General features: G+C 47.2%; 1 protein-coding gene across 3 annotated transcripts in view; it reads left to right on the top strand.

The window, feature by feature from the left end:
* Positions 1-12,697, top strand: part of lpar1 (lysophosphatidic acid receptor 1) — a 136,342-nt gene that overhangs the window by 34,394 nt on the left and 89,251 nt on the right. The gene's annotated exons all lie outside the window — the stretch shown is intronic.

The following is a 12,697-nucleotide window of genomic DNA, read 5'->3' as shown; positions in this document are numbered from 1 at the left end:
TGGAGTTGTGAGGCAGCAGTGCTAACCGCTGTGCAACCGTGCCGCTGATCAAAGCAAATCATGAGTTAAAATAGAAAGAAAGGCATAATAAATAAATGTTGACATTTGTACACGGTCAAATCTTTATACTTAGTGTCTTGAAGTGCTCTTATCCATTTTGCTACCATTGGACTTGGTTATTGCAATGTAAAAGCAAAATAGCGCAGGTGCTGGAAATCTGAAATAAAAACTGAAAGTGTTGGAAAATCTCAACAAGTCCGGCAGCGTCTGTGGAGAGAGAAACAGAATGAACGTTTCCTCCATCTACACTTCCCAGTGCCTCGGCAAAGCAGCAGCGTAATCAAGGACCCCCCACGCACCCCGGACATTCTCTCTTCCACCTTCTTCCTTTGGGAAAAAGATACAAAAGTCTGAGGTCACGTACCGATCGACTCAAGAACAGCTTCTTCCCTGCTGCTGTCAGACTTTTGAATGGACCTATCTTGCACTAAGTTGATCTTTCTCTACACCCTAGCTATGACTGTAACACTCTGCACTCTCTCCTTTCCTTCTTTATGAACGGTATGCTTTGTCTGTATAGCACGCAAGAAACAATACTTTTCACTGTATCCCGATACACCTGACAATAATAAATCAAATCAAATCTGAAATAACTGGAAGTGCTGGAAGTACTCAGCAGGTCTGGCAGCAACTGTGGAGAGAGAAATAGAGTTAACATTTTGATTATATTCATTTGGAATATTGTGAGCAGTTTTGGACCCCCATATTTAAAGAAGGATGTGCTGGCCTTGGAGGGGGTCCAGAGGAGGTTCACAAGAATGATCCCAGGAATGAAGGGTTTGTCATATGAGGAGCGGTTGAGGACTCTGGGTCTGTACTCGATGGAGTTTAGAAGGATGAGGGGGGACCTAATTGAAGCTTACTGAACACTGAGAGGCCTGGATATAGTGGACGTGGAGAGGATGTTTCCACTAGTGGGAGAGACTATAAGTCGAGGGCACAACCTCAGAGTGAAAGGATGCTCCTTTAAAACTGAGATGAGGAGGAATTTCTTCAGCGAGAAGGTGGTGAATCTGTGGAACTCTTTGCCACAGAGGGAGGCCAGGTCATTGAGTGTCTTAAAGACTGAGATAGATAGGTTCTTGATTGGTAAGGGGATCAAGGGTTACGGGGAGAAGGCAGGAGAATGGGGATCAGAATCAAATTAGCCATGATTGAATGGCGGAGCAGACTCGATGGGCCGAATGGCCTAATTCTGCTCCTATATCTTATGGTCTTCTGAACTCTTCGTCAGATGCTCTTCTGGCTGGCCTCCTGTCTTTCACCCGACGTAAAGCTGAAATCTTGCTTGCCGACCAGCATTGGGTTGTTAAATTCTTGTGACTGCTGTTACTCGGCAGATCCATGGCGCACAAGTCCAAGTGGATGAATACAAAGGATAATTGTCGGCCTGGATTTGGGTATCCGGCTCACCTTTGCTGTTGGAGAATGATGCAAGATCTGGCGAGAGTTCAGACGGGAAGGGGAAGGTTACAAAAATATTTAAATCTAATATTGAAATACTAAAATCCCTGAGCAGGGGTCTGGAGAGGAGTTGTAACATATACCTTCACACAATAAATACTTCTATAGCTGGGACTATCCAGTTAACTTTTCTGTGACAAAATGCTGAGTGCATTCGCTATCTCGGAAGTGAAGATATTTATCACAGGTAATTTTCCGTTGACAAGTAAGGGATTTTTATTCACTTGTAGAGGCCCACTTGATAATGACACAAGTGGCTGCAAGAACTGCTGAGAGGCTTTTTTTAAACTAAATTTTCCACTGTGCTAAATGGAATTCTACAAATACACTTCATTCTTCACACTGTGTAGGAAAGCTGGATAGGTCTGGCCAGAGCAGAGAGAGAAACTGTTCCCACTTGCGAAAGAATGAAGAACGAAAGGACACTGATTGAGGATAAGAGGTAGCTAATTTAAAACAGAGTTGAGGAGAAACTACTTCTTCCAAAGGGTTGTGAATCTGTGGAATTCGCTGCCCCAAAGTGTGGTGGATGCTGGGACAGGGAGTAAATTTAAGGAGGAGTTAGACAGATTTTTAATTGGTAATGGGTTGGAGGGTTATGGGGAGAAGACAGGAAAATGGGGATGAGGAGCATATCAGCCATGATCGAATGGCGGAGTGGACTCGATGGGCTGAATGGCCTAATTCTGCTCTTATATCTTATGAACTTCGGGTATTTGGCCAAGGAAGCAATGGAAAGCTTTTTCACGGAGCAGGTGATTAGAATCTGGAATGCACTGCCTGAGAGTGGTTGAGGTGTTCAAAAGGGAATTTGATCATTATCTGAGATGGGGCGGCATGGTGGGTGGCACAGCGGTTAGCACTGCTGTCTCACGGCACCAGGGACCCAGGTTCAATTCCGGCCTCGGGTCACACTGTCTGTGCGGAGTCTGCGCGTTCTCCCCGTATCTGTGTGGGTTTCCTCTGGTTTCCTCCCACACTCCAAAGATGTGCAGGTTGGGTGGATTGGCCATGCTGAATTGCCCCTTAATGTCACGGGCATTTGTAGGGTAAATACATTGGGTTACGGGGATAGGGCCTGGGTGAGATTGTTGTCAGTGCAGACTTGATGGGCCACTGTAGGGATTCTATGATAAGAAAAAATATGCAGGGTAGGAAGTTAAGGATGGCGAACAATTGGCGCTCGCCGTCCCGGGAGTTGGCGTGTAATCTGCAGCCGCCAATTCTTGAATTCCCACTGCTACTTAATGCTCACGTGAGTGTTGGCCAATCAGATTGGTGAACAGCTCTCCAAACTGGGCAGGCAACAGCGCTCCAGTGGCTAGAAGCGGTACTGCAATTCTCTACCTGGAACTAAGTGTCAGGATGCTTGCAAAGGTGTGTCCTGGGGATGGGAGGGTAGGGAATGTCCTTGGGGGTGGGGGCGGTTAGGATGGATGTGATCATGGCATCAGGGAGTAGGCCAGTGAGGGAGGGGGTCCCAGAGCTTCAGTGTCCTGCGGGGAAGGCACTCTGAGGTGGCCTTCAGAGTGAAGCCCTGCCTCTTGTGTCAACTTCCCACTCCACCTGTACCCACTCCTGCCAGCCTAAAAACTGAGGCTGGGCAAGAAAAAGGGCCTTCGGAGGTGAAAGGGCAGAATTCCCACTGAGACCTTGCCCACCCAAGCAGAAAATCCCATCCACTCAATTCACACCCCCTGCCTCAGAACCTGCCTTGGGGAGGAACTATTTCTTGCAGAGGGTGATGAATTTGTGGAACTCTCTGCCCCATAGCGCGAAGGAGTCTGAATGTAGATATATTTCTGATAAAAGGACGGGTTAAAGGGAAACGGGGAAGAGGTGGGGAGGTAGATTTGAGACCAGGGAGAGATCAGCCATGATCTGATTGAATGGCGGAGCAGGCTCAAAGAGCTGAATTGCCTACATCTGCTCCTAATTCCTATGTTAGGAGGAGCGTACAACTCTACCCCAGGGTTATGGGGGGAAGCTGAGGTGGTGGCACAAAATGAATTGCACATTTGGACAGCTGGTGCAAACACGACGGGCAGAATGACCTCATTCTGTGCTGTAACAGTTCTGTGGTACTTTAGGGTGGTTCAGATTAAGAGAATGGCACCGGGAATAAGGGACGGATTTCCTGTGGTATTTTTAAGAGTAGCACGGGAGGAGATTTGCTAGAGATAGTCAAAATCACGAGGGATCGGGACAAAGTAAACTGGGAGAAACTGTTCCTGTTGGTCGAAAGATTCGAGAACCAGAGGACACCGATTTAACGCAACAGAACCAACGGTGGCCGTAAGGAATAACCTCTTTCTGTGGACCTAGGACAATTTCACAGTGACTCACAACACCAGGTTAAAGTCCAACAGGTTTATTTGGTAGCAAATACCATAAGCTTTCGGAGCGCTGCCCCTTCGTCAGATGGAGTGGATATCTGTTCTCAAACAGGGCACAGAGACACAAAATCAAATTACAGAATACTGATTAGAATGCAAATCTCTACAGCCAGCCAGGTCTTAAATGTACAGACAATGTGGGTGGAGGGAGCATTCAACACAGGTTAAAGAGATGTGTATTGTCTCCAGACAGAGTTTGGACTGTTTGAGAACAGATAACCACTCCATCTGACGAAGGGGCAGCGCTCCGAAAGCTTATGGTATTTGCTACCAAATAAACCTGTTGGACTTTAACCTGGTGTTGTGAGACATGTATTAACATACAGTGAAAAGTATTGTTTCTTGCGTGCTATACAGACATAGCATACCGTTCATAGAGAAGGAAATGAGAGAGTGCAGAATGTAGTGTTACAGTCAGAGCTAGGGTGTAGAGAAACTTAATGCGAGGTAGGTCCATTCAAAAGTCTGACAGCAGCAGGGAAGAGGCTGTTCTTGAGTCGGTTGGTACGTGACCTCAGACTTTTGTATCTTTTTCCCGACAGAAGAAGGTGGAAGAGAGAATGTCCGGGGTGCGTGGGGTCCTTAATTATGCTGGCTGCTTTTCCGAGGCAGCGGAAAGTGTAGACAGAGTCAATGGATGGGAGGCTGGTTTGCGTGATGGAGTGGGCTACACTCACGACCTTTTGTAGCTCCTTGCGGTCTTGGGCAGAGCAGGAGCCATACCAAGCTATGATACAACCAGATAGACTGCTTTCTATGGCGCATCTGTAAAAGTTGGTGAGAGCAGGAGAGAGAGGAGGAAAGGTTTGGGATGGAGAAATTTCAGAGTTGGAGGACTAGCTAGATGGAGGGGCCACCACCAATGTGGGAGCGATTTTAAAAAGGCAATGGGCAAGAGGCCAAAACTGGAGGATGTTATGTAGTGGCACCCCAGGTGGCGTCAAGAAACTCCAGACATGTTCGGAACAAAGGGCATTGATTGAATAAGGGAAATTATGTACAGGGATTTGTACCCCCAAGCTGCCTTGGAGAAGCTTCCCTGGTTGCTCAGTCCTTACATACTTACTCCATGGCTTCCAGATGTATTCTGTCCGAGAGAGAACTCCACCACCTGGGGTGATCACTCACTCTCAGTCCCCATTGGTTCCTCAAGCCAGATAACCCACTTCTGCTGTGCTGTCTTAAAGAAACAGACCCCACAATCCCGACACAAATATCCTCCAGGGTAAATCGTGAGAAACTGATCCCACTCAGGATGTGACGGGGTGACAGTGAGGAGAGAGAAGGTTTTTCACCCAGAGGCTGGTTGGAATCTGGGACAAAATTCCTGAGAGTTTTTTGTACCATTCTGGGACGTGGGCTAGGCCAGCATTTGTTGTCCACCCCGAGTTCCCCTCGAACTCGGTGTCTTTCTGGGTCATTTCAGAGGGCAGTTAAGAGTCAACCACATTGCTGTGGCCCTGGAGTCTCATATAGGCCAGACCAGGTAAGGACGGCAGATTTCCTTCCCTAAAGGACATTAGTGAACCAGGTGGGTTTTTCCAACAATCGACAAGGGTTTCATGGTCATTGCAAGAGATTTAATTCCCGATTTGTTTTTTGAATCAAATTCAAATTTCGCCATCTTCCTTGGTTGGATTCGAACCCGGGTCCCCAAAGGCTGCACCGTAGGTTTCTGGATTACTAGGTCCAGTGACAATGCAACTATGCCCCTGTCTCCCTCATAGAATCCGACAGTGCAGAAGGAGGCCATTCGGCCCATCGAGTCTGCATCGACCACAAACCCCACCCAGGCCCTACCCCCTTATGCATTTACCATAGCTAGTTCCCCTGACTAAGGGGCAATTTAGCACAGCCAATCCACCTAACCTGCACATCTTTGGACTGTGGGAGGAAACCGGAACACCCGGAGGAAACCCATGCAGACTTGGGGAGCATGTGCAAACTCCACACAGACAGTGACCCAAGCTGGGAATCGAACCCGGGTCCCTGGAGCTGTGAGGCAGCAATGCTAACCACTGTGCCACCCCTAGGATATAATGGTGGAGGCAGGTTTGACCGACGTATTCAAAACTGGATTGCTGTCTGAAAAGAGGGAATGTGCAAGGTTACAGGGCCAAGGTCGGGGAGTGGGACGGGGTAGAGAGCTCTTTCTCAGAGAACCAGTGCAGATTCAATGGGCCAAACAGCCTCCTACTGCACTGTTAAGGTTCTGTGATTCAGTCTCGGTTGGGTGTGGGTGTTGATAGAGCTGGAGATGATTAGAGGAACAGGGAGGGACGAAGTCACGGGAGGGTTTGAGAACAGGGATAGGAATTTTAGTCGAGTTGCTGCTGGGGTGGGCGGCAGCGAGCATGGGGTGGGCGCGGCGCTGGGTGAACAGGACTTGAACTCACATTTCCATTCTCAAAATAGCTGAGTGGGAAGAAGTGGCCATCTGGACAATCATTCAACAAATCGTGATCTAGAATTTTCTCCTGTTCATGGTCTTGGGTGGAAAATCCATCTGGAACGATAGACAGCAAGGCCAGTCTGCCATTCGCTGCTATATCAGTTATTGGCTTTACTGACAGTGGGCAACTGGACAATCCTCTTGTGGACCATCTAAATTTATCTCAGTAATTGTTTTCCGGAAGTTACCAGGTGTCCGGCTGGGCTTTTCCACATAACATCTGCTTAGTTTAGTTTTAGTTTATTGTTAGTGGCACAAGTAGGCTTACATTAACACTGCAATGAAGTTACTGTGAAAATCCCCCAGTCCCGGCACCTGTTCGGGTACACTGAGGGAGAATTTAGCACGGCCAATGCACCCTAACCAGCACGTCTTTCAGACTGTGGGAGGAAACCGGAGCACCCGGAGGAAACCCACGCAGACACGGGGAGAATGTGCAGACTCCACACAGACAGTGACCCAAGCTGGGAATCGAACCGGGGTCCCTGGTGCTGTGAGGCAGCAGTGCTAACCACTGTGCCATCCCACGTTGTGTTGAGACACAATTTTAAACATCTGGAGCAAGAAGATTCGACATTTACCCCAGCTTCTCTGTCGCCATAGTGACTGAAATTATTATGCAATTTTAAAATCTTCGTTTTTGATTTTTTTTTTCCTGTGACATTTGGAATTTTCTAAAATTCCCAAAAGCTACATTTAGCAGCTTTACATTAAAACACTAAATGTGTTCCTTTTTAACAGGATGTGCACTGTGACAGCCTTCTCAGTATCTGCGATACTGCGCGATCAGTCCTGTTCCCGCCCCCACTCGCCGACCCACCACCAAACAGCAGAATGGTCGCTTTGAGACGCATCATGTTTCCATGATGGTTTTCTTTCTCTCCCCTCCTCCCCAGTCCTTGCACACTCCTATCCCACCACCACTACTAAAGATGGTGCTCTATCCTATTGGACCAGATGAATGGTGCTGACATGGACCTTTGCTGGGAAGCGCTGGGGTTTAACTTATGAACCAGAGGGGGTGGAGAAAAAAAAGGTACTTGCATTTATATATAGCATCCTGCGCAACCTCAGGGCGTTCCACAGCCCTTTTCAGCCTGTGAAGTGCTCTTTGGAAGGGTAGTCACTGTTGTGATGCAGGAAATGTGGGTGCCAATTTTGTGCACAGTAAGATCCTACAAAGAGCAACGTGATAAGTCTGTCTGGGTGACCTTGGTTCAGGAGAGTCTCCTGGGCAATGATTGTAAGGATTACGGCCCATTCTTGATGCTCTGTATCGTCGATGTATTAGTTGCTTATGTTGTCGGTGAGTTCCATACAACGACTTCCCCCTTCCCTGTCCCTGACTGGTATCGGTAGCTTCCTCTTACAGTTTGGTGAATATTCTATGGGAATTGAATATAGAAATAGGATGAAGTCGCCAGTAGCCAACGCAACGCGATGTTAGTCATCTCTTCTATAAACTCTCCATTTGAGCTATAAGAAAGCCCACCAAAGCCTCTACTTTCTCAGAAGACTAAGGAAATTTGGCATGTCAGCTACGACTCTCACCAACTTTTACAGATACATCATAGAAAACATTCTTTCTGGTTGTATCACAGCTTGGTATGGCTCCTGCTCTGCCCAAGACCGCAAGGAACTACAAAAGGTTGTGAATGTAGCCCAATCCATCACGCAAACCAGCCTCCCATCCATTGACTCTGTCTGCACTTCCCGCTGCCTCGGCAAAGCAGCCAGCATAATTAAAGACCCCACGCACCCTGGACATTCTCTCTTCCACCTTCTTCCTTCGGGAGAAAGATACAAAAGTCTGATGTCACGAACTAACTGACTCAAGAACAGCTTCTTCCCTGCTGCCATCAGACTTTTGAATGGACCTACCTCGCACTAAGTTGATCTTTCTCTACACCCTAGCTGTGACTGTAACACTACATTCTGCACCCTCTCCTTTCCTTCTCTATGAACGGTATGTTTTGTCTGTATAGCGTGCAAGGAACAATACTTTTCACTGTATCCCAACACATGTGACAATAACTCAAATCAAATTCTGTCTACCTGGCCAGTTTCCAAAATGAATGACACCCCTCTCTCGGTGATTTTTAAAAGAAGACCAACGTTCAGATTTGCTTGATGCAGCTGCGTAGGACGCAGGCAGGAAAGGGGTGATTATTCCCAAACGCTGGATGAGTTTAATTGCTGTTTCATATCTCACCTTTGCCGCGACGATTGAAAAAATACACTTTCTGCAGATCACCATCTGAAGTCACAAAATGCACGAGCTTTGAGGGAACGGCAAAAATGTGGTTGAGATTAAAATGTTTTAACCTGATCCAGTCGAGGGAATTCTTTCTGGGGCGCAGGTCAAAAGTTTTCAGACTTAATAATAGTCTACACAGCAGAGAAAAGTTAACAGACTGGAGCTGGTAGGACAGAGGCGAGTTTGATGGAAGCTTTGATGTGTGTCGACAGTTACTGCATGGGTGTGCAGGATTTTTATTTGCTGTGGCAGGACAGCTTCAGTGGACATTTTGTGTGTTTGTTTTAAAGCACAAGCCCCTTCCCTGTGAGAGGAAACATGTAGCTTTGTGTTCGCACCTCTCTGACTCTTCATTTTCATTATTCTTCCATGGGAAACTCTGCCAAGGCCACCATTTGTTGTCCATCACTAATTGCCCTGGAACTGAGTGGTTCGCTCGGCCAATTCAGAGAACGGTTTAGAGTTAAGTTTATTTATCAGTGTCACAAGTAGGCTTACATTAACACTGCAATGAAGTTACTGTGAAAATCCCCCAGTCGCCACACTCCGGTGCCTGTTTGGGTACACTGAGGGAGAATTTAACACGGCCAATCCACCTGACCACGTCTTTCGGACTGTGGGAGGAAACCAGAGCACCCAGAGGAAACCCACAGGGAGAACGTGCAGATTCCGCACGGACAGTGACCCAAGCCCGGGAATCGAACCCAGGTCACTGGCACTGTGAGGCAGCAGTGCTAACCACTGTACCCACATTGTCGCGGGTCTGGGGTCACATGTAGGCCAGATTACGTAAGGACGGCAGATTTCCTTCTCTAAAGGTCAGTATTATGGAATCCCTACTGTGCAGAAAGAGGCCATTCGGCCCATTGAGCCTGCTGCGACACCAGTCCCACCCAGACCCTATTCCCGTAACCCCATGTATTTACCCCGCTAATCCCCCTGACACTAAGGGGCAATTTTGCATGGCCAATCAACCCAACCCGCACACCTTTGGAGTGTGGGAGGAAACCGGAGCACCCGGAGGAAACCCACACAGACACGGGGAGAACGTGCAGACTTCGCACAGACAGTGACCCGAGGCTGGAATTGAACCTGGGTCCCTGGTGCTGTGAGGCAACAGTGCTAGCCCAGATGAGTTTTTGTGACAATGATTGATTCTTGGTCATCATTACTGAGATTAGTTTTCAATTCCAGATTTTACTCAGTGAAGCTAAATTCCACCAATTGATGGGGGCTTTGAACGCGTGTCCCCAGAGCACCAGTCTGGGCCTCTGGATCACACTGGCAATGCGCTGTATTGAGAAAGACGAATGGGGCTATGTGGCACAGTGCTGTGCAGTATTTATGCCCTTGATGTTCTTGGCAGGTCACTGGTGTTTACTGGCGTCTCGTGGCTTTTGTCTGGATGGTACTAACACTAATGTAAGCGAGAGAGGAGCGCCTGAGGCGACCAGCAGTGTTACTGGTCAATACTGTAGCTGACCACTGATGGACTAAAATAGAAAGTGACTAAACTACAGTTGGCAGCTGCGGTACAGAACTCCAAACAAGATTGTGCTTCAGAGCTGATGAAATATTTCACCTCATTCCCAAGGTCAAGGCTGTTTGTTCCTCCGTCTCTTCCATTTGGATCTGCGAATGAATGAATGAATTACGGGCGGGACATTTGATAGGTGAACACAGACGTGGTCATTTCCAAAATATTTTTGATCACTTGTTACGCAGTATTTGCCGTCTGAATTCAGCGAAGCCACGGAGCTGGAGTGTGGGGCATGCATGGCGGTTATTTCCCCGGTGTGTGGCGGGTATGATTCCATGGGCACCATGCTTTCTCATGGCTCACCACAATTGCCCGTTCTTCCACTGTGAGCCTTAGTGTTGGCCATCAAACCACCCAGCCCCAAACCCCATGTTGTGTTGCCCTCCAGTTTTGTCACAGGAGACGCTGATCAGGAGTGAGTTTGGGCTGATTTTGCGACCAATGGCTTTTTTGAAGGGAAGGCAATGGCCTCGTGGTATTATCGCTAGACTATTAATCCAGAAACTCAGCTAATGTTCTGGGGACACGGGTTCGAATCCCGCCACGGCAGATGGTGGAATTTGAATTCAATTTTAAAAATCTGGAATTAAGAATCTACTGATGACCATGAAATCATTGTCGATTGTCGGAAAAACCCATCTGGTTCACTAATGCCCTGTAGGGAAGGAAATCTGCCATCCTTACCTGGTCTGGCCTACATGAGACACCAGAGCCACAGCAATGTGGATGCAACTAGGGATGGGCAATAAATACTGGCCAACCAGGGATACCCGTGACCCAGAATGAATTAAAAAAAAGTACTTTTGATTAAAAAATCACTTCTGAAAGAATATTTATAATGTAAAGGACCCAATCCTCATTCTCGTTATTTATTCTATTATGGGACGTGAATGAACATCTCAGTCTCCCGCTGAGGAACCAAGGCCCCGAGATTGCTGGTTGCCTCCAATATGAAGTAGCTAAGGTAGTAAAGCTAGGAGTTTGACACATGTTTAGCAGGGACATGGTGGCAGGATGATAATGTCGCTGGATGAGTAATCTAAAAGCACAGGATGGTGCTTATGGGTTCAAATCCCACCACGGCAGCTGGTGGAATTTAAATTCAATTAATAAATCTGGAACATAAAGCTAGTCGCAGTAATGGTGTCCATGACATCTATCACGGATTGTTGTAAAAACCCATCTGGTTCGCTGATGTCCTTTTAGGGAAGGAAATCTGCCGTCCTTATCTGGTCTGACCTACATGTGACTCCAGACCCACAATGACTCTTAGCCGCCCCTCTGAAATGGCCCACCAAGCCAGGGCAATTAGGGATGGGCAACAAATGCTGGCCTTGCCAGCGACACCCACATCCATGCCATAGTTAAGAAATGATGTGGAGATGCCGGTGTTGGACTGGGGTGGGCACAGTAAGAAGTCTCACAACACCAGGTTAAAGTCCAACAGGTTTATTTGGTAGCAAATACCATTATGGTACCAGCATGGTATTTGCTACCAAATAAACCTGTTGGACTTTAACCTGGTGTTGTGAGACTTCTTACCAGAGTTAAGAAAGCCCACCAATGCCTATACTTTCACAGGACGCTAATGAAATTTGGCGTGTCCGCTATGACTCTCACCAAATTTTACAGATGTACCATAGAAAGCATCCTCTCCGGATGTATCACAGCTTGGTATGGCTCCTGCTCTGCCCAAGACCGCAAGAAACTACAAAGGGTTGTGAATGAAGCCCAATCCATCACACAAACCAGCCTCCCATCCATTGACTCTGTCTACACTTCCCGCTGCCTTGGCAAAGCAGCCAGCATAATTAAGGACCCCACTCACCCCGGACATTCTCTCTTCCACCTTCTTCCGCCGGCAAAAAGCTACAAAAGTCTGAGGTCACGTACTAACCAACTCAAGAACAGCTTCTTCCCTGCTGCTGTCAGCCTTTTGAATGGACCTACCTAATATAAAGTTGATCTTTCTCTACACCCCAGCTATGACTGAAACACTACATTCTGCACCCTCTCCTTTCCGTCTCTATGTACGATATGCTTTGTCTGTATAGCGCACAAGAAACAATACTTTTTTTCACTTCATAATAATACTTGTGACAATAATAAATCAAATCAAAATCCCATCAAAGAATAAATTATAAACCTTGTTGCATTGGCCCCTCACCTGCTGGTTCGTACAGTCCAATGGCATACTGCTGTCCTGTTGGACATTGTGATGGATTTGGCCATGTTACTTGACACCTGCCCTGATCGCTTTGGGAATTTCACATCACACATTAAGTGTTGAGTACAGTTTTTAACCATGATGTGTAGTTGCCCTAATATTCCTGATTCCAATCCCTACTATGTAAGCGGGTGAATTGCCATCAGCACTGTTTAAAACCTAGAATCGTAGAATCCATACAGTGCAATAGGAGACCATTCGGCCCATCAGGAATGCACTGACCCTCTGAAAGAACACTCTACTTAGGTCCAGTCCCCAGCCCCTATCCCCGTAACCCCTCACATTTAGCATGACCAATCTA

This window comes from Mustelus asterias, chromosome 6, assembly GCF_964213995.1.
Source record: "Mustelus asterias chromosome 6, sMusAst1.hap1.1, whole genome shotgun sequence".
In the NCBI taxonomy this organism is placed as follows: Eukaryota; Metazoa; Chordata; class Chondrichthyes; order Carcharhiniformes; family Triakidae; genus Mustelus; species Mustelus asterias.
This window is presented reverse-complemented; position numbering and strand designations above follow the sequence as displayed.